The sequence below is a fragment of the Scyliorhinus canicula genome, chromosome 20 (assembly GCF_902713615.1).
Source record: "Scyliorhinus canicula chromosome 20, sScyCan1.1, whole genome shotgun sequence".
Taxonomy (NCBI): domain Eukaryota; kingdom Metazoa; phylum Chordata; class Chondrichthyes; order Carcharhiniformes; family Scyliorhinidae; genus Scyliorhinus; species Scyliorhinus canicula.
Genome location: NC_052165.1, coordinates 37,749,438 through 37,769,567, shown reverse-complemented (window position 1 = coordinate 37,769,567; position 20,130 = coordinate 37,749,438). Strand labels below are relative to the sequence as shown.

Genomic DNA, 20,130 nt, shown 5'->3' with positions numbered 1-20,130 from the left:
ACCTTCTACCATTCTTGTCTTTACTTTTAAGTGATAATCACTATTGTAATGCAATGTGCACACAAGATTGCAAAAAAGCAAGATATAGTCAGGCCATCTGTTTTAATGGTTGAGGTAAAAAAAATCTACCTGGACACCTTGGTTTCCATGTTTTGAGTGGACCTTAATCCAACTGTCACAAATATTGACATCAAGAAAATGGAATTCTTAGTAAGCGATGGTGATATAGTGGTGAGCATAGCTGCCTTCCAAGCAGTTGACCCGGGTTCAATTCCCAGCCATCGCAATAAAACATTGGTTGGAAATTTTCAGGGCAGCACGGTGGCGCAGTGGGTTAGCCCTGCTGCCTCATGGCGCCAAAGTCCCAGGTTCAATCCCAGCTCTGGGTCACTGTCCGTGTGGAGTTTGCACATTCTCCCCGTGTTTGTGTGGGTTTTGCCCCCACAACCCAAAAGATGTGCAGGGTAGATGGATTGGCCACGCTAAATTGCCCCTTAACTGGAAAACAAAATGAATTGGGTACTCTAAATTTATTTTTAAAAAGAAAATGGAATTCATCAAACATCTGTTGTTCCTGGACTTTAAGCTTTGAATCTAATATTGTAAATATGACATTGGCAAGGCTGCAGTTATAATGGAAATGCAACATCAACTTGCCTTTATATAGCGTGATTAATGGCTCGTAGACATTTCATATGGGCATTTGACAATGAACTACTCAACACAACAACCGAAGAAATCGGAGCAGAAGTAGACCAACTGGCCCATCAAACATGCTCCACCATTTAATATCATCATGGCTGATCTTGTGCTTCAACACTTTCCCACTCATTCCTTATTTCCCTTAATTCTCTGACACACCAAAGATCTGGGGCGGGATTCTCCGACCTCCCGCCGGGTCGGAGAATCGCTGGGGGCCGGCATGAATCCCGCCCCCGCCGCCTCCCGAAGTCTCCTGCACCAGAGATTGGGCGGGGGCAGGAATCGCGCCGCGCCTGTCGGCGGGCCCCCCTCGGCGATTCTCCGGCCCGCGATGGGCCGAAGTCCCGCCGCTGTCATGCTGGTCCTGCCGGCGTGAATCAAACCACCTACCTTACCGACGGGACCAGGCGGCGTGAGCGAGCTCCGGGGTCCTGAGGGGGGGGGGGGTGGCAGGGCGATCTGGCCCTGGGGGGATGCCCCCACAGTGGCCTGGCCCACGATCGATCGGCGGGCGGGCCTGTGCTGTGGGGGCACTCTTTTCCTTCCGCCTTCGCCATAGTCTTCATGATGGCGGAGGCGGGACTAACCCCCTCCCCTGCGCATGCGCGGGGATGACGTCATCAGCCGCTGATCCTCCGCGCATGCGCGGACTTCCGCCGGCCGGCAAAGTCCCTTCGCCCCTTGCTGGCGTGGCGCCAAAGGCCGTTCCCACCGGCCGGCGGGGCGCCAACCACTCCGGCGCGGGCCTAGCCCCTCAAGGTTAGGGCTTGGCCCCTAAAGGTGTGGAGACCTCCACACCTTTGGGGCGGCCCGACGCAGGAGTGGTTCACGCCACTCCATCCCGCCGGGACCCCCTACCCCGCCAGGGGAGAAACCCGCCCCTGATTACCCCAGCCTGAGGACCTGGGATTGAACAACAATTTCTACTTGTTATGATCCTGGTCGGGAACCCAACTATTTTCAATTTGTAAAACTGTGAGGAAATGTTATTACACAGGAGTGATTACATTAACCAATAGTTATCTTTTATGTTAAAACAAACTTTAATTTAAGCACAGAATTAACAACATTAAAAAAAAATAATTTAGTGTACTTAATTCATTTTTTTCAGTTAAGGGGCAATTTAGCGTGGCCAATCCACCTAACCTGCAGATCTTTTGGGCTGTGGGGGCAAAACCCATGCAAACACGGGGAGAATGTGCAAACTCCACACGGACAGTGACCCAGAGCCAGGATCAAACCTGGGACCTCGGCGTCGTGAGGCAGCAGTGCTAACCACTCTGCCACCGTGTTGCCCAGAAGTAACGACATTAACAACAAAGAAATAACTTTATAGTTAACAGGTACAACAGTTCTTAAGTAAAAGAGAAAACTTAAACTTACTTCCTAAACCTGCCACTGTATTCCAATTAAGCAAGCCAATACATTTCAAATACCACTCATGAATAAAGTTAGCAACCAGGTTTCTACTTGCTTTCCGCTGTGCAGAATCTTTGAAGAATGAACCTTTCAGGATCAAACTGAAACACCTCTGACCTTGACATGACCCCCGACTCCAGAGTTACCTGGGCTCCTCGGAATGGTGGGACTGCCTATAGTTCCAGCAGTGACCACCATTCCTGGTTGGCACCGTTGGGACTACAGAGCTACCGGCCATCTGATTGGCCAGTAGATCACTTAAGGTGGGACTTCACACTAAGATGAGGCAGAGTCTTGCCTTATAGCAAATAATGCTGCTCCAAGTATTAAATTGACTGTGGGGAACCAATGGGATCTTTGACGGGCTCTTTAGCCAGGGTGGACGTTGGGGAGTGTGAGAGGACTGTGGTACCCTGGAAAATCCAGCCCAATGAATATTAATTCACATGTAGATTTTTGACTTTAAATGTGGATAATCAGCATTATATTTGAGCCTGAGATGAGCTTCTGATTGCATATCTGCACCACCGCTAAGGACTATTTGTAATGTTATCTGACTTCAACCCCTGCGTCAGCTCATACTCCCATCCATGCCTTTGTTCCCTCTAAACTGGTCTATTCCAATGCACTCTGCTGGCTTCCTACATTCAACTCTCTGCTAACTTGAGGTCATCCTAAACTCTGCTTCTCCTATCCTTATTTACACCAAGTTCCATTCCCCCCGTCACCCCTGTACTCTCGACCTGCATCAACTCCCGGTTAAGCAATGCCTTAATTCCAATGATGGCGTGATTGAAATCAGGCATATTCATGAGGCCAGAATTGGAATAGTGCAGAGAAGGCGTCACAGATAGGGATGGACCAGGCTATGGAGGGTTTTGAAGACAAGGGTGTGAATCTTAAAATGCAAGTGTTATTGGATGGGGTGGCCCTGAAGATCAGCAAACACAGAGGTGGCAGGGTGGGAGCGATTTGACAGCAGCTCATAATGTGAGGGAACTCTAAGTGTTGTTGAAATTCTGATGTCTATATGGGTACCTCAGAGTGAAGGAGGACGGGTTTAAGATGGTGAAATTTAATAAGCACCTAAGTGATCTATGGCTAGAAGGAATGCACAGACTAATTAATCGATTAATGCACCAAATCAGAGTGTGCTCTCATTTCCTGCAAATACTCCTAAGTCTACAGAGAGTGCAGCCCAATGAAGGCGGATAAACATACTCTGAAACATCCTACCAGGGATGTTACAGGATACAACAGTATTGCATTTTGAAGCCTAGCAAACAGTATCTGTTCCCTATCAATTTTAAATGAGAGCTAAGTACTTAGTTTAAATAATAAATAATTCACTGAGGGTTCTTAGTTGGTGGATTGGTAGAGAGATGAGCAAAACACTCTGGGTACATCCCTTGAATCTTGAAGTCGCTATTAATTCGATAAAAACTCAGTCGCTATTAATTCTTGTTTTGGAGTATGCACTATCTGGTTTGCTTCAGTGCCATGCGTGGTCATTTCTGCCCCGTTCATTGCATGCACTGGTCGCTTCCTTTCATTCTCATGCATGCTCATTTTGCCTTTGTCTGCATTAAATTTCACACCTCTTCCCCATTGGTCTGCCCGCATTTATCTAGCACCTGTCGTGATCTCATGACTCCCCAATGTGCAACACAGCCATTGGAAAGGGCAGCAAGGTGGCGCAGTGGGTAGCACTGCTGCCTCATGGTGCTGAGGTCCCAGGTTCAATCCCGGCTCTGTGTGCAGTTTGCACATTCTCCCCGTGTTTGCGTGGGTTTCGCCCCCACAACTCAAAGATGTGCAGGGTAGGTGGATTGGCCATGCTAAATTGTCCCTTAATTGGAAAAAATGAATTGGGTACTCTAAATTTATTTTTTTTAAATCACAGCTAATGGGAGTACTTCTGAAGTGTAGTCGCTGTAGGGTACGTGGCAACCGATTTACGCACAGCAAGTTCCCACAAACAGTAATGTGATACCAACCAGACAACTTGTTGCTTTTAGAGATACTGTTTGAGGGATAGATATTGGTCAGGACACTGGGGAGAACTCCCCTGTTCTTCTTTGAACTGGCGCCATGGGATCTTTTGCATTCACCTGAGAGGGTAGGCGGGGCCTTGGTTTAACGACTCATCTGAAAGACCGCACCTTCAAATGTTCGGCACTCCCTCAGCAGTGTCAGCTTACTTTAGTCCCGGGTATGGGACAATTGTTAAGTCATGTTTTGTGATTGAACATAAGAGCATCAGAAATACGAGTTGGAGTAGGCCATTCAGCCCATCGAGCCTACTCTGCTATTCACCAAGATCAAAGTTGATTTTTGACTTCAATTCCATCTTCCTGCGCTATCCCCATACCCCTTCATTTGCTTAGACCCCAAAAAAATCTACCAACCTCAGTCTTGAATATACTCAATCACTGAGGCTCCACAGAGCTCTGGGGCAGAGACTTCCAAAGATTCACACCCTCGGGGTGAAGAAATCAATTTCTCCTCATTCCAGTCCTAAATGTCTGACCCCTGATCCTGAGACATAAGCCCTTTTGTTCTAGTTTTCCTGGCCTGGGAAAACATTCTCTGAGCATCGACTCTGTCAAGCCCTTTCAGAATTTTCTATGTTTCAATGAGATCATCTCTCATTCTTCTGAACTCCAGGGAATATAGGTCATGAAGCTTAAATCAGGCTTTCCTTGGGGTGTTTGGAGCGTTTGACAAGCTCAGCCATGTTGATTGAGGCAGCTTTGCAACACACCATCAAACTGGACCAGCTGTTCAGTTGGTTTCAGCATTCACCTCACTGAACGACAAACTGCTGACAACAGACATTGCCACATATCACAGGAAACCAGTCGAGGTGGCATCACACATCCTGTTATTCTCAAGTGATGGGCAAGGATTTTTTATTTCAGTAACAGCTGTTTTTAGGTGTTTAGCACAACGCCAGGGCGGCGGAGCGAAGGAAGAACTTACTTTTGGTATTCAAAGACTTCAAGAAAGAACTTGTATTTATGTAGCACCTTCCACCACAACCCAAAGTGCTGAACAGACAACAAAATGCTTTTTGAAAGTGTAATCAGTATTGTGACGTTCATAAAGTGAAAGCGGATTTGTGCACAGCAAGATCCCACAGACTGCAAGGTGATAATGACTGGATAAACTTTTTCTCAGTAATGAGAGTTAAGGGTAAGCTTTCATCGGCGAGAACTCAAAGGACTGGATTCTTTGTTTGGGAGACTATGGGCTGGATTCTCCGATTCTAGGGCTATGTTTCCAAGCCAGCGTTGGAACGGTGGCGTTTTATGCCAGAGAAAATGACGCAAAATGGCCACCGATTCCCTGTTTTGCTGGGGGCTAGCAGAACGGAAGCGTAGAGCACCCGGCTCTAGCTGCCGATACGCTCCGGAGAATTGCCAGGTCCATGCGCACAGCGGCCCACGGACTTGGCCCGCGAAATAGTCCCCCTGTTCGGCCGGACCACTCCCCCACAGTGCCCCCAGTCCCAAATAATGCCTCACCTGCCCGCAGATCGGCCCTCCCCCAACTGTGGTGGCAGTGGACTGAGTCCGCAGCCACCACGCCCTGTTCCCGGTGGATGAGACCACACGTGTCCCACCGTCGGGCACTCGGCCTGTCGGGGGCGGAGCATCGGGGGGTGGGGAGGGCCTCAGGCAAATCCTGAGGCCGTCGATACGTGGCGTTGCGTACTCCTAGAGTACCCTGCTTTGGAGGAGGCAGAGCATCACGAAAGTGGCGACGCCCACGATTTGGTCGGGAACTCGGATTCTCCGGCAGGTCGCCGAACGCGATTTCGGCATTGGCGACCGGAGAATACAGCCCTATGTTCTCCCACCAGAGCTGAATCTCTGGCATTAGGAGCGACGCCAAGAAGCAATTCACTGTCCCCAGCCATGCAAATTTATGCATGCCGGGGAATGCAAGGGATTCCGTTCCGAATTCCGCTATCGGGCTGTCATTTTGAGCGGTGCCCCGATAGCGAGGTCTGGTGGATGGATCCCCTCTCCGCGCAATGCTAATCTTCCTCCTCCCCGCTGACAAGTAGGGACATCCTCCACCCCCCCACCACGGGAATTGCTGGGTCACCCCCCTCCCCCACAGTATGCACGCATGAGGGTGACCCGAAACTTCCCCACTGACATCTACCAGATCCCCGCACCAGACCACCCACAAAACCTCAACCGAAACCCCCATCAGACTTCCCCACCAGAGTTCCCACCAGAGGCCCCCACCAGACACCTCCACAAGAGACACCACAGAACCCTCATTAGATCCCTATAAGAGAGACCCCACGTCCCATCAGACTCCCCCACCAGAGAATCCCATCAGAGGCATCCACCAGATACTCTCACTAGAGACCCCCGACCCCACTCCTCACTAAACCAAGGCTGGTAGCATCATTCACAATAACAGATATACAGTAGAAGAGTCTGAAGTAGAGTCAGAGGGACTTGAAATGTTAACTCTGCTTCTCTCTCAAGTGACGCTGCCAGACGTGCTGTCTTTTCCCACCATTTTCTGTTTTTATTTCAGATCTGCAGCATCTGCGGTATTTTGCTTTTATTATAGCATCATTGACAATCTGTATATATGTAGGATACGTACTTTCAAAATGTTGTTGTAAAGTGGGAAAGAAATAGAAAGCTTGGAATTGCTAAGTGAAAAAAGGTCCAAGATCCGACAAGTTCACCTTCCACTGTCCTTGCTGTTCGATGAAAGGACACGAGTTGTTGACTAATCCTAGCTATCAATCTTAATCAATTAGTCTACAACAGGCTCAGACAGGAGGCAAGGAAATCCCCAGTGGCAGAGAGCATTGGAAACCAGAGGTTCAACGTTGCCTGTTCCTCCTGAGCAGTGTTACTGTCACACGTCATATCACAAATGACTCATATACTCTCATCCTGTAGTATTATTTTCTGAAAGAAATCTATCTAATTTCCACTGGAATGAATCAATAGTAACGGCTCTCCCACCATCTCCTGAGGGAGTCTGTTCCATAGATTGGCCATTTGCTCAGTTTCTCAATTCAAACCCAGGCAGGGCCAAAAAATAACTTTTTAAATTTCATCGTTGAAAGTGTTCTTGTAAATGTTACTCTTCTCTGTGTCTGTGCACACTATTCACTTCAATACATTAGGCTAATGGAAATTTGGACTCATAGAAGTGCTTTTTGTAAAACAGCTTCACTGACTGTGTAATGTGGCGACAGTCAGTGAATATGTGCACAGAACAAGTTGTAAAGGAAATAACTTTTGTGTTTATTTGTAGTTTACTCTTGTTACCTCAACGTTGCTTTGCTTTAATGTGACTTTTTAAATTAAATGGTTTAGCCTTGGAAAAGAGGTGAGAGACATTTGTTTGGTACTGGGGAGGGGGTGGGGTAGTCAGGGGAGTGGGACTAATTGGATAGTTCTTTCAAAGAGCTGGCACAGGCATGATGGGCTAAATGGCCTCTTTCTGTGCTGCATGATTTAGTGATTCTAGGAATTCTGTGCCATATACCATAACTGGCATTAATGGGGGCAGAGTGGTGGGCAGAGGGCAGGAATCCAGTGAGAAATTTTCTTTGGGCTTGATTCTTAAAATCCCAACGGGAGTATGCGTGGCATGTTGCCCCCTCCCCGCCAGCCCCAACACCCCACAATATTTCTCCTCCCAATCCCTTTCCTTTTGCAACATTGCTTTTGGAGAAAAGACTGATGGGAATTCCGTGAACTCCCATGGAAGCAAACCCCACTACTTCCGCACAGCATGTGACCAGTAGGAATATGCTCGGTATTGAGTGAACTGGTATTTCGTTAGTGGCACATGAATTCAACCTTGGCTGGTGAAATTTAATTGATAATTATCTTACTACAGATAGACATTATGGGCTGAATTTAATGCTCCCCACAAGGGAGGTTCTGGGGGAGGTGGGGGGGGGGGGGGGGGGGTTGTTGGGGGGGACGGAACTATAGGCCAGAATTCTCCGGCTCTTCACTGCCAGTGGGAATCTCTGGTCCCACCGGCAGTGCGCCCCGGCCCATGGGCTTCCTGTCCAAACCCAGAATCAATTTCATGATTGGGCAGGCAGGGCCTTGGGCAGAAAGCCACCATTCACCTATTGAGACCCTTAAGTGGCCTCTTAAGGGTCTTTGCCCGCCCAACCTCAATTTTTGGACTGGTAGGATAGGGAGTGGGGAATGTGGGAAAGTGACATTTGAACTTTTCCGCAGCTTAGGTGGGAAAGGGGGAGTTCCTCACACTGAAAGCCCCCTCAGAGTTGGGGGGCCCTCCCCCCGGGCCGTTTGAATTCTTGGACCCTCTTAGCCCACCATCCGATGCTGCAATTCTCCCCCCACCCCTCCCCCCCCATCCCCCTCCTGACCAGCTCCCTCCACCTCCGGGCGTCCCTACCCTCCCAATCCCAGGATCCCCGGGACTTTTATACAGTGAATGGTGGAACCCTCAAGAGTATTGAAAGTCAGAAAGATCTTGGTGTACAAGCCCACAGGTCACTGAAAGGGGCAACACAGGTGGAGAAGGTAGTCAAGAAGGCATTTGGCATGCTTGCCTTCATTGGCCGGGGCATTGAGTATAAGAATTGGCAAGTCATGTTGCAGCTGTATAGAACCTTAGTTAGGCCACACTTGGAGTATAGTGTTCAATTCTGGTCGCCACACTACCAGAAGGATGTGGAGGCTTTAGAGAGGGTGCAGAAGAGATGTACCAGGATGTTGCCTGGTATGGAGGGCATTAGTTATGAGGAGCAGTTGAATAAACTCGGTTTGTTCTCACTGGAACGACGGAGGTTGAGGAGCGACCTGATAGATGTCTACAAAATTATGAGGGGCATAGACAGAGTGGATAGTCAGAAGCTTTTCCCCAGGGTAGAGGGGTCAATTACTTGGGGGCATAGGTTTAAGGTGCGAGGGGCAAGGTTTAGAGGAGATGTATGAGGCAAGTTTTTTGCACAGAGGGTAGTGGGCCAATGGGCAGCAAGGCTGCTGTACCAATGGCAGCTTGGTTCTTTGGTAATATGATCTCTAGCCATGCTACCACATTCACCCCTTGTTGAGAAAGAAGCGAGGGGGTGGGAAGGAGTGGCGGGAGAGACGGGGGGGGGGGGGGGGGGGGTCCTGTAAAACTGGTAGTATGACTAGAGACCTTCTCGGGTAGTACCGAGGTAACTCATGCCCACTGGTCTGCGACGAACGTGTAAGAAAACCATGCTGCATACAGAGTACAAGGGAAAAACAACAATAACCATCGTAATAATAATGAAAACAAAACAAAAAAAACACAGGCAAGGAACATATGCAGAACGTGAAAAAGGTCCATAAGGTCCATCAAATTGACTCGATCAGCCGGATGGGTGCCTTCGGTGTCCTGCCAGACCTGCGCAGCGATGCCGGTGACGTTGGAGCGGTGGTCGTCCGTGACTCCGGGAGCTGTGGTCGCGGTCCTGTGTCCGTACCCCTGGTCGGAGCTGGTGGTAGCCGGGCCAGGGGAGGGGGTTCCTGTGCGCTGGATTGCGGGGGCGCTGGGGGCGGTCGGGACTGGGGGAAGGGTGTTGGTGCTGGGGGTTGTGGCCGTACGCCGGCGGGTGCCAGTTCCCGAAGGGAGACCGTGTCCTGTCGTCCGTCGGGATACTCCACGTACGCGTACTGCGGGTTCGCGTGGAGTATCTGGACTCTTTCAACCAACGGGTCGGACTTCTGCACCCGCACGTGCTTCCGGAGCAGGATGGGCCCGGGGGTGGCCAGCCAGGTCAGGAGTGGGGTCCCAGAGGAAGACTTCCTGGGGAAAACAAGAAGACGTTCATGAGGTGTTTGATTCGTGGCAGTACAGAGGAGAGACCGAATCGAGTGGAGGGCGTCTGGGAGAACCTCTTGCCAGTGGGAGACTGGGAGACACGTGGACCTCGGAGCCAGTAGGACGGTCTTCCAGACCGTACCATTCTCCCTCTCGACCTGACCGTTACCCCGGGGGTTATAACTGGTCGTCCTGCTAGAGGCGATGCCCCTGCTGAGCAGGAATTGACGCAGTTCGCATTCATAAAGGAAGACCCCCGGTCGCTGTGGATGTACGCGGGGTAACCGAACAGGGAGAAAATGGAGTGGAGGGCCTTGATGATAGTTGAAGTGGTCATGTCGGAAAAGGGGATGGCGAACGGGAAGCGGGAGTACTCGTCAATCACATTTAAGAAGTATGTGTTGCGGTTGTTGGAGGGGAGGGAACCCTTGAAGTCCATACTAAGACGTTCGAAAGGGCGAGAAGCCTTTATCAGATGCGCCTGCTCAGGACGGTAGAAGTACGGCTTGCACTCCGCGCAAATGTGGCATTCCCTGGTAACAGTCCTGACCTCCTCGATGGAGTAGGGCAGGTTGCGGGTCTTAATGAAATGAAAGCGGTTACCCCTGGATGGCTGAGGTCCGCGTGGAGGATGCTGAGGCGGTCCGCCTGTGCGTTGGCGCAGGTACCACGGGACAGGGCATCAGGAGGCTCGTTCAGCTTCCCAGGACGATACAAGATATCGTAGTTGTACGTGGATAACTCGATCCGCCACCGCAAGATCTTGTCGTTCTTGATCTTGCCCCTCTGTGCATTATCGAACATGAAGGCTACTGCCCGTTGGTCTGTGAGGAGGGTAAACCTCCTGCCGGCCAGATAGTGCCTCCAATGTCGTACAGCTTTGACAATGGCCTGTGCCTCCTTTTTCACCGAGGAATGGCGGATTACGGAAGCGTGGAGGGTCCGGGAGTAAAAGGCCACGGGTCTGCCCGCTTGGTTGAGGGTGGCCGCCAGAGCTACATCGGACACGTGTGCGCTGGAATGGGAGGGACTCGTCGACAGCGCGCATCATGGCCTTCGCAATGTCAGTTTTGATGCGGCTAAAGGCCTGGCGGGCCTCCATCGACAGGGGGAACGTGTTGGACTGGATGAAGGGGCGGGCTTTGTCAGCGTAGTTAGGGACCCACTGGGCATAATAGGAAAAGAAGCCCAGACAGTGTTTGAGGGCTTTGAGGGAGTTAGGAAGGGGGAGTTCCATAAGGGGGCGCATGTGTTGGGGTCGGGGCCTATCACTCCATTACGCACTACGTAGCCGAGGATGGCTAGGCGGTCGGTGCTAAACATGCTCTTATCCTTATTATATGTGAGGTTAAGGAGTTTTGCGGTTCGGAGGAATTTACGGAGGTTGGTGTCGTGGTCCTGCTGGTCATGGCCGCAGATGGTGACATTGTCAAGATACGGGAAGGTGGCTCGTAAATCGTATTGTTCAACCATTCGGTCCATCTCCCTTTGGAAGGCCGAGACCCCATTCGTGATACCAAAGGGAACCCTTAAAAAGTGGGAGAGTCGCCCATCCGCTTCGAACACAGTGTACTTTCGGTCACTCGTGCGGATGGGGAGCTGGTGGTAGGCGGACCTAAGGTCCACCGTGGAAAAGACTTTGTGCTGCGCGATCCTGTTAACCAGGTCGGAGATACGGGGGAGAGGATACGCGTCCAGCTGCGTAAACCTGTTGATGGTCTGACTGTAATCGATGACAATACGGTTTTTCTCCCCTGTCTTAACCACCAGCACTTGTGCTTGCCAGGGACTGTTGTTAGCCGCTTTGACCCCTTCCTTCAGGAGCCTTTTGACCTCGAACCTGATGAAGGTCCGGTCCTGGGCACTGTACCGTCTGCTCCTGGTGGCGACGGGTTTGCAATTCGGGGTGAGGTTCGCAAACAAGGAAGGGGGGTCGACCTTGAGGGACGCGAGGCTGCAAACAGTAAGGGGGGGAATGGGGCTGCCGAATTTAAAAGTTAGGCTCTGCAGGTTGCACTGAAAATCCAGTCCAAGAAGTGCCGGTGCGCAGAGGCGGGGGAGGACGAGGAATTTATAATTTTGAAAAACCCTCCCCTGGACCGTGAGGTCTGCTATGCAGCACCTGGTGATTTGGACGGAGTGCGAACCAGTTGCCAGAGCGATTTTGTGCTTTACGAGGTGAACGGGGAGCGCGCAGCGTCTTACCGTGTCGGGTGGATGAAACTCTCTGTGCTCCCGGAGTCCAGTAGGCAGCTTGTTTCGCGACCGTTGAGGTGGATCTGTGTGGTCGCTGTGGAAAGCGTGCGGGGCCGTGTCTGGTCCAGTGTCACCGAGGCGAGTCGTGGCAGGAATGCGGAGTCGTCATCCAGGACGGAGTAATCGTTTGCGGGGTCCTCTGTGCCAATCCAAGATGGCGCCGCCTGTCAGCCGCACGTGGTGGGGGATGAACAAGATGGCGGTGCCCTGGGGTCACATGTGGGGTCGTGGGTCAAAAATGGCGGCCGTGGATCACTCGTGGCGGTGGGGGGTGGAGGCAGCGAGGTCCGCGGGCCGCACGGGGCCCGAGAGGAGTGCAGGGGGGGGCCCGCAGTCGCTGTCTGGAATGGCAGCGGCCAACTTGGAGAGGCAGACGGCCGCGAAATAGCCCTTTTTGCCGCAGCTCTTGCAGACTGCGGAGCGGGCCGTGCAACGTGGGCGAGGTTGCTTGGCCTGCCCGCAGAAATAACAGCGGGGGCCCGTGGGCTTGTCTGGGCGTCCCGTAGCGCAGGTCTGGGGGTCCGAGTCAGCGGGGGAGGGGAGGATGCAAGGTTCTGTGCCTCAGTGAGGCTGAGAGCGTCCTTCTCTAACAGTCTCTGCCGTATTTGGGGTGACTGCATGCCCACCACAAAGGCATCCCTAATCAAGAGTTTGGTGTGATCCGCAGCAGTGATCTGCGGGCAGGCGCAGTTTCTCCCTTGGACAATGAGGGCCCGATAGAATTCATCGAGGGACTCAACTGGGAATTGTTGCCTTGTTGCCAGGAGGTGCCGCACGTAGACTTGGTTTACTGGCCTGATGAAGTGTATTTTTAGGAGATCCATGGCGACATCATATCCTCTATCATCGAGTAAATGGCGGTGCCCACGCACGAGTGGAGGATGTTGAGTTTCTGCTCCTTTGTTGGTTGATTTTCTGTGGTAGAGAGATAGCTGTTGAAGCACGCCAGCCAATGTTTAAAAGTTGCTGACGTGTTTGCAGCATGCGGGCTGATCCGGAGGCATTCTAGCTTAATCCGTAGTTCCATTTTCAAAGTCTAGCGTATTAAATTGATGCACCATCAATTGGACTCGAGTCGTAGTGAAGTTCCAAACAACAGGCTTTCATATGCTAGATGTGAGCCCGGCTGTGGTTGTACAGAGAAAGACCGACTGCCAGCCAGCACGAGCTCTTATACCCCGCCTTGTAGGCAGAGCTACCAACCTCTCAGCCAATCGGCGGGGAGTCACATGACCAGCCACAGCCAATTGGCAGAGAGGCACATGACTTGCCTGGGCCAATGGGCACGAGGCTGCTGTACCTTTGGCAGCTTGGTTCTTTGGTAATATGAGCTCTCTAGCCATACTACCACACTGGTTTTAAAAACAGGCAACAAAATGGTCTCAACATACGACCTCCACAAGTTCAACGTCCTTGGGCGGGATTCTACGACCGTCCTCCGGGTTGGAGAATCGCCGGGGGGCAGCGTGAATCCCGCCCCCGCCGGCTGCCGAATTCTCTGGCGCCGGAGATTTGGCGGGGGCGGAAATCGGGCCGGTCGACGGGCTCACGCCGGTGATTTTCCGGCCCGCGATGGGCCGAAGTCTCGCCCGTTCTGTGCAGGTCCCACTGGCGTAATTGGAGTTGGTCCCTTACCGACAGGACCTGGTGGCGCGGGCAGGCTTCGGGGTCCTCGGTGGGGGAGGGCTTGGGGCGATCTGGCCCCGGGGGTGGGTGCCCCCACAGTGGACTGGCCCGGGATCGGGGCCCACCGATCTGCGGGCGGGCGGGCCTGTGTTGTGGGGGGACTCGATTCCTATGCGCCGCGATGGCCGGCGCGAAGCTGAACACCCCCCCCCCCTGCACATGTACGGGATGACATCAGCAGCCGCTGACGCTCCCGAGCATGTGTGGCATGTGCCGGCAGAGACCCTTCGACCACGGCTGGCACAACGCCAAAGGGCTTCCACGCTGCTCGGCGGGGAGCAAACCACCGGCCTAGTCCCTGAAGGTGCAGAGGATTCCGCACCTTTAGGCCCCCCCCCCCCCCCCCCCCCGTCGTAAAAAACCTGAGTCCTGCCGGCGCTGTTCACACCTGCTCTCAGCCGGTGGGACCTTGGCGTGGGAGGGTCCGGGGAAGCCTGTGGAGGCGGGGGGGGTCTGACCCTTGGGGGAAATCCGATGTGGCCTGGCGGCCTATCTGGCTGGGGACCTCCTTTCCTCCGTGCCGGCCCCTGTAGCCCTGTTCCTTCGGGGCCAGCACGGAGAAAGGAACCACTGCGCATGTGTGCATTGCTGCCGGTGCCACTGTGCATGTGTGCATTGCTGCCGGTGCCACTGTGCATGTGTGCATTGCTGCCGGTGCCACTGTGCATGTGTGCATTGCTGCCGGTGCCACTGTGCATGTGTGCATTGCTGCCGGTGCCACTGTGCATGTGTGCATTGCTGCCGGTGCCACTGTGCATGTGTGCATTGCTGCCGGTGCCACTGTGCATGCGCGGACACCGCGCCGCCCAGTTCACGCTAGGATCAGCAGCTGGAGCGGAGTGTAGGGGCCAGAATTACTGATCCCGAGGCCCTGTTGACGCCATCAAGAAACGCGATGGTGTTTCCGACGGCGTCAACATTTAGCCTCAGGATTACAGAATCCCGCCCACTGTGTTGTCATTTGCCATAATGAGATTTCCCCCAGGCCAGTTTGACTGAGGGTAGCTGTCATGATATAATGGTAATCCATTCACTCTTGTCTTACACAGAGTTACTGGAGTTTTCCAGCTGCTCCCACCAGCAGGATCCTCCAGTCCCGCCATTGGCAAACCCTTGCCATGGGTTTCCCGTCAGCAGGGGTTCCATACAATGGCAAGCCTGATTCACAACGCCGGAACAAGAATATCCTGCCACTGGCTAATGACGGTCCGCATCCACTGCAACGAAATATGCCGAGAGAGGAGAGTGCATGGGAAATTCCGCCCATTGATTTTTGGTGTCATCTTTTGTCCATGGTGTAAAAGAAAGTTAGTACAAAGTCTGGAATTCTATAGTTCATTGTGATGATCTATCCTTACACAAAGGGATGTGTAAATTCCCCAAATGCCTCTAAATGTCCATATTTAAATATGCATTTGCTTGAGACTTAGGACTTTCTGGGGTTCAAGATGCCAACAGTGACATGACTTACTGAGGGCATTTTAATAGTCTGTGTGTGTCCAGTTTTTAAAAGAATTGACTGAAGGTTCACAATAGACCGGGGCATGACATCAAAGAGGAAAAATCTGCAGGGTTGCAAGTAAAAAGTGGGAGAGTGGGACTAGCTTTGTTGCTCTTGCAGAGAACCCACGTGGCACGACAGACCAAATAGCCTCTTTTTGTGCTGCATCCATTCTATGATTTGATAATTCTGGATGGATTTTTTGGTGGTCCAATGTCAGGCCAGAACAGTCTCTAACTTCCTTCTAAAACAATGAGAAAGAACTTGCATTTATGAACAGAAAGCCTGATGAGCAAATGAGACTTGATTTAGGGCTTGGGCATCTGAGGCAGGACATTCACAAGCACTTCAGGGGTGATGGAATCCTTTTGAACTGCAGTTAATAATAATAATCTTTATTGTCACAAGTAGGCTTACATTAACACTGCAATGAAGTTACTGTGAAAAGCCCCTAGTCGCCACATTCCGGTGCCTGTTCGGGTACACGGAGGGAGAATTCAGAATGTCTAACGACACGGGCAGGATTCTCTAATTTATAGAATTTACAGTGCAGAAGGAGGCCATTCAGCCCATCGAGTCTGCACCGGCTCCTGGAAAGAGCACCCTACCCAAGGTTAACACCTCCACCCTATCCCCATAACCCAGTAACCCCACCCAACACTAAGGGCAATTTTGGACAACTAAGGGCAATTTATCATGGCCAATCCACCTAACCTGCACATCTTTGGACTGTGGGAGGAAACCGGAGAACCCGGAGGAAACCCACGCACACACGGGGAGGATGTGCAGACTCCGCACAGACAGTGACCCAAGCTGGAATCGAACCTGAGACCCTGGAGCTGTGAAGAGATTGTGCTATCCACAACGCTACCGTGCTGCCCAATGGGGCTATGTCCCCATGCCGGCGTGAAACCCGGCACCAATGACTCCGGCGTCAACGGCCCCCGAAAGTGACGAATTCTCACTTTTCCAGGGGCCTAGGTTGGCGCTGGAGTGGTTCCCGCAGCTCCAGCCGGCACGGAACGGCCCGCGCAATTTCGGGCAAGTGCAGAACGGCCAGCGTGATTCGGCGCATGCGCGGGGGTTCCCTTCTCCGTGCTAACCCCCGGGCAACATGGCGGAGCTCAAAGGGGTCTGGGGTGGAGTAAAGTAGGCCCCCACGGAACCAGCCCGCCCGGCGATCGGTATGCCCTAATTGCGGGCCAGGCCACCTTGAGGGCCTCTCCGGGGTCGGATCCCCCTGCCCCCCTCCATGAACAGCCCCCGCACACACTCACCTTCCAGGTCCCGCCCTGTGGGGGGGGGGGGGGGGGGGGGGGGTGGCTGCTGTGAATATCCCTCGACCGCCGCCGGGTCAGAGAATCCCCGGCCCACGTCTCTCGGGACTCGTGGGAGGAAACCCACGCAGACACAGGGAGAACATGCACACTCCGCACAGACAGTGACGCAAGACAGGAATCGAACCTGGGACCCTGGCACTGTGAAGCAACAGTGCTAACCACTGTGCCACCGTGTCGCCCATCCTGCGGGTGAACCTGCAAGTTTCTTTGTGCCATTTTATTTGTTCAAAAAATTAAGACCAGTTTACGAGAAAAAAAACAGTATAAACAATTTAGCAAATACAGCTGGTTTCAGTTACTTTTTTATTACCTTGCTGAACAAACGTCCTATCTGATGGTCTTCTCTTGCTTTTCATCTGTCTGTCTTATCTCTTTGCATCTCAGGGGGAAGTTTAGATCATTAATGCCTGTAATGAAAGAATCCAATGTAATGTCGCATTAGCTATCCAAAACACGGCAACATCATGGCCGTGGTAACAAACCAAATCTGCATTTGTTCATGAACTGAGATATAATTAACAGTAATAGACTGGACATTAATTAGGTGCACTGCTAAACCACGTTATCAGGATTTAATTGCTTACTGAGCTCAGCGTCAATTTGTTTTTTTGTGGCTGAATATTTCATTAAGTCTGATATGGCCAAAACCACGATCAGCAGTTGGTTGTGAAGCAGACCCGCCAATAATGGACTTAAATATATGCTTTGTATTGTCGCACTATCCGTCTGTTAAAAATTGGTCAGCTTATCCCCTTATCTGGTTGGGCTCAGTAGAGCTTGTACTGCAGAGATATGCCTAATAAACACTATAATCCGTGCCTGTATATAGTCAAATCACAATTCCTGGCTGGGTAATTCCTCTGTCAATCCCATCTGGCACCATGCAGTATGCCATCATCTGGAATATTGGCGATGAGAAACAACGCTGATCACGTCCTGATGAGAAGTGGTGTAGTCGAGTATAATTTTATTGATCAGTATTGATGAACCAGACTTGGGTGCAAGGGCACAATCTGAAAATTCAGAAGAGAAGTTTAGAAATTTAGAATAATTGTGAACCATGAGGAGAATAATGATAAACATCAAGAGGACATGGGCAGGATGCTGGAATGGGTGGACAAGTGCCAGATAAATTTACTGCAGGCAAGTATGAAGTGATTAATTTTGGTGATAGAATGAAGGGAAACAATAAAAAGTAAAGGATCCAATTCATTTTTATCATTCATTCATAGGATGTGTACGTCACTGGCTGGGCCGCCATTTTTTGCCCATCTCTAATTGCCCTTGTACTGAGTGGCTTGCTCAGCCATTGAGAGGGCAGTTAAGAGTCAACCACATTGCTGTGCATCTGGAGTCACATCTGGGCCAGACCAGGTAAGGACGGCAAATTTCCTTCCGTAAAGGACACTAGTGGGCGGCAATATACCACAGTGGTTAGCACTGTTGCTTCACAGCACCAGGGACCTGGGGTCATTCCCGGCTTGGGTCACTGTCTGTGCAGAGTCTGCACGTTCTCCCCGTATCTGCGTGGGTTTCCTCCGGGTGTTCCAGTTTTCTCCGACAAGTCACGAAAGATGTGCTTGTTAGGTGAATTGGACGTTCTGAATTCTCCCTCAGTGTATCGAACAGGCGATGGAATGTGGCGATTTGGGGATTTTCACAGTAACCTCATTGCAGTGTTGATGTAAACATACCTGCGACACTAATAAAGATTATTATGATTATTATTATGATAGTGAGCCAAATTGGGTAATTACAACAATCGACAATGGTTTCTTGGTCATCGTCATACTTTTTAATTCCACACCTTCACTGAATTTAAATTCCATCATCTGCCATGGTGGATTCGAACCCAGGTCCCCAGAGCATGATGCCATGTTTCTACATTACAAGCCCAGTGACAACACTGTGCCACCGTCTCTCCTTAATTTCTAAAAGAGGGTGCAAGGGCAGAGAAGCTGATTCCTTTTTGTCTAAAAATCATTGAATGCGGCAGGGGCACATTAAGAACCTGGTTAGCAAAATGCAATACCTTCGACAATGCCAGTTTTCTAACAATAACTCTCTTTATTAAAGTGACAAAAATGGCCACAGCCAGCATGTGCGTCCCATTTGGGAACATATAGAGATCCCAATCTGGGTCAGAACTGCAAGTTTTAAACTCCTGCCATGCATCTCCTTTTGGGTGAGTCTCCGCCCGCTCAATAGGGAAATTTGTATTCCATGAAGCCCATGGAGAAATCCATTGATGATCCCCCATGTTCCTTGTGGCCATCATAACATAAAATAGATAGTGTTCTTGGCTTTATAGACGGGGCATTGAATACAAAAATAAGGAAGCTAGAATGAAGTTGTATAAAACACTGATTTGGACTCAACTAAAAGATTGCCTCTGTAATGAACTCCAATTGGCTTTATTGGTTGGCCAATTGGAGTATGAGCTCCCTCAATGATAGCTCATTGAGGGGGCCCATATAATCACCTGTGTAGGCTTTGTGAGCAGTCTTCAGTTGACTGGACTGCTAGCAGCACTGTTTGTAGCTGCTTCTGTAATATCGTTATTGTAAATAAATATTGGTGTGGTGACGGAACTCCTGCCTCCCGTGGATTACTACAGTGGCGACGAGGTAAACTACGAATTTTGCGGAGACCAGCTGCCGCACTCGGAGGGTAAGCCTTGCCATTTTTAAAATGCCATTTTTTGGGAGGTTAGAGGCATTCGACCCGGCTATTGAGGACTGGTCCCGGTATGTGGAGAGAATGTGTTACTTCTTCTGGGCAAATGATATACTGACGGACGAAAGGAGACGGCTTATCCTGCTGTCGGCGTGCGGACCCTCCGCTTTCGCCATTATACGTAGTCTGACTTATCCCGATGCGCCGGACACAAAAACTTTCCAAGAAGTAACGGAATTGGTGAAAGAGCACTACGACCCAAAACCACCCCTCATTTTGCGTAGGTACAGATTCTACACAGCGAAGCGGGAAGACAGGGAGTCAGTCACGAATTTCTTGACCCACCTGAGAAGGCTGGCGGAAAAATGTGAGTTCGGCCCGACGCTAAATGAAATGCTTCGGGACCGGTTAGTGTGTGATATAAACGACCTCACAATACAGAAACGCCTGTTGGCGGAAACGGAGCTAGACTGCAGGCAGGCGTTACAGCTCGCACTGTCCCTAGAAAAGGCAGCAAGTGGGGCGCAGGAACTACAGGGCACGCCAATGGAGGTAGATACCTGTGAGAGGGACTACCACAACGGGTCCTGCTACCAGATAGCCGCTCTCAGGAAAAACCTGAGGAATAGAGGGAAAAAGGAAAACCCCAGAACTGCCCTCAAGTCTGCCAGGACTAACTGGAGACAGAGGGAAGTACCGGCTGAGGCTCCCCCAACAGACAAGGAC

The 20,130-nt window shown here is 51.2% G+C and overlaps 1 non-coding gene across 1 annotated transcript; it reads left to right on the top strand.

Moving 5' to 3' along the window:
- The first annotated feature begins 214 nt into the window (after positions 1-214).
- Positions 215-286, top strand: trnag-ucc. The gene has a single exon. It is a non-coding gene; the product is annotated as a tRNA-Gly (tRNA).
- The last annotated feature ends 19,844 nt before the right edge of the window (positions 287-20,130 follow it).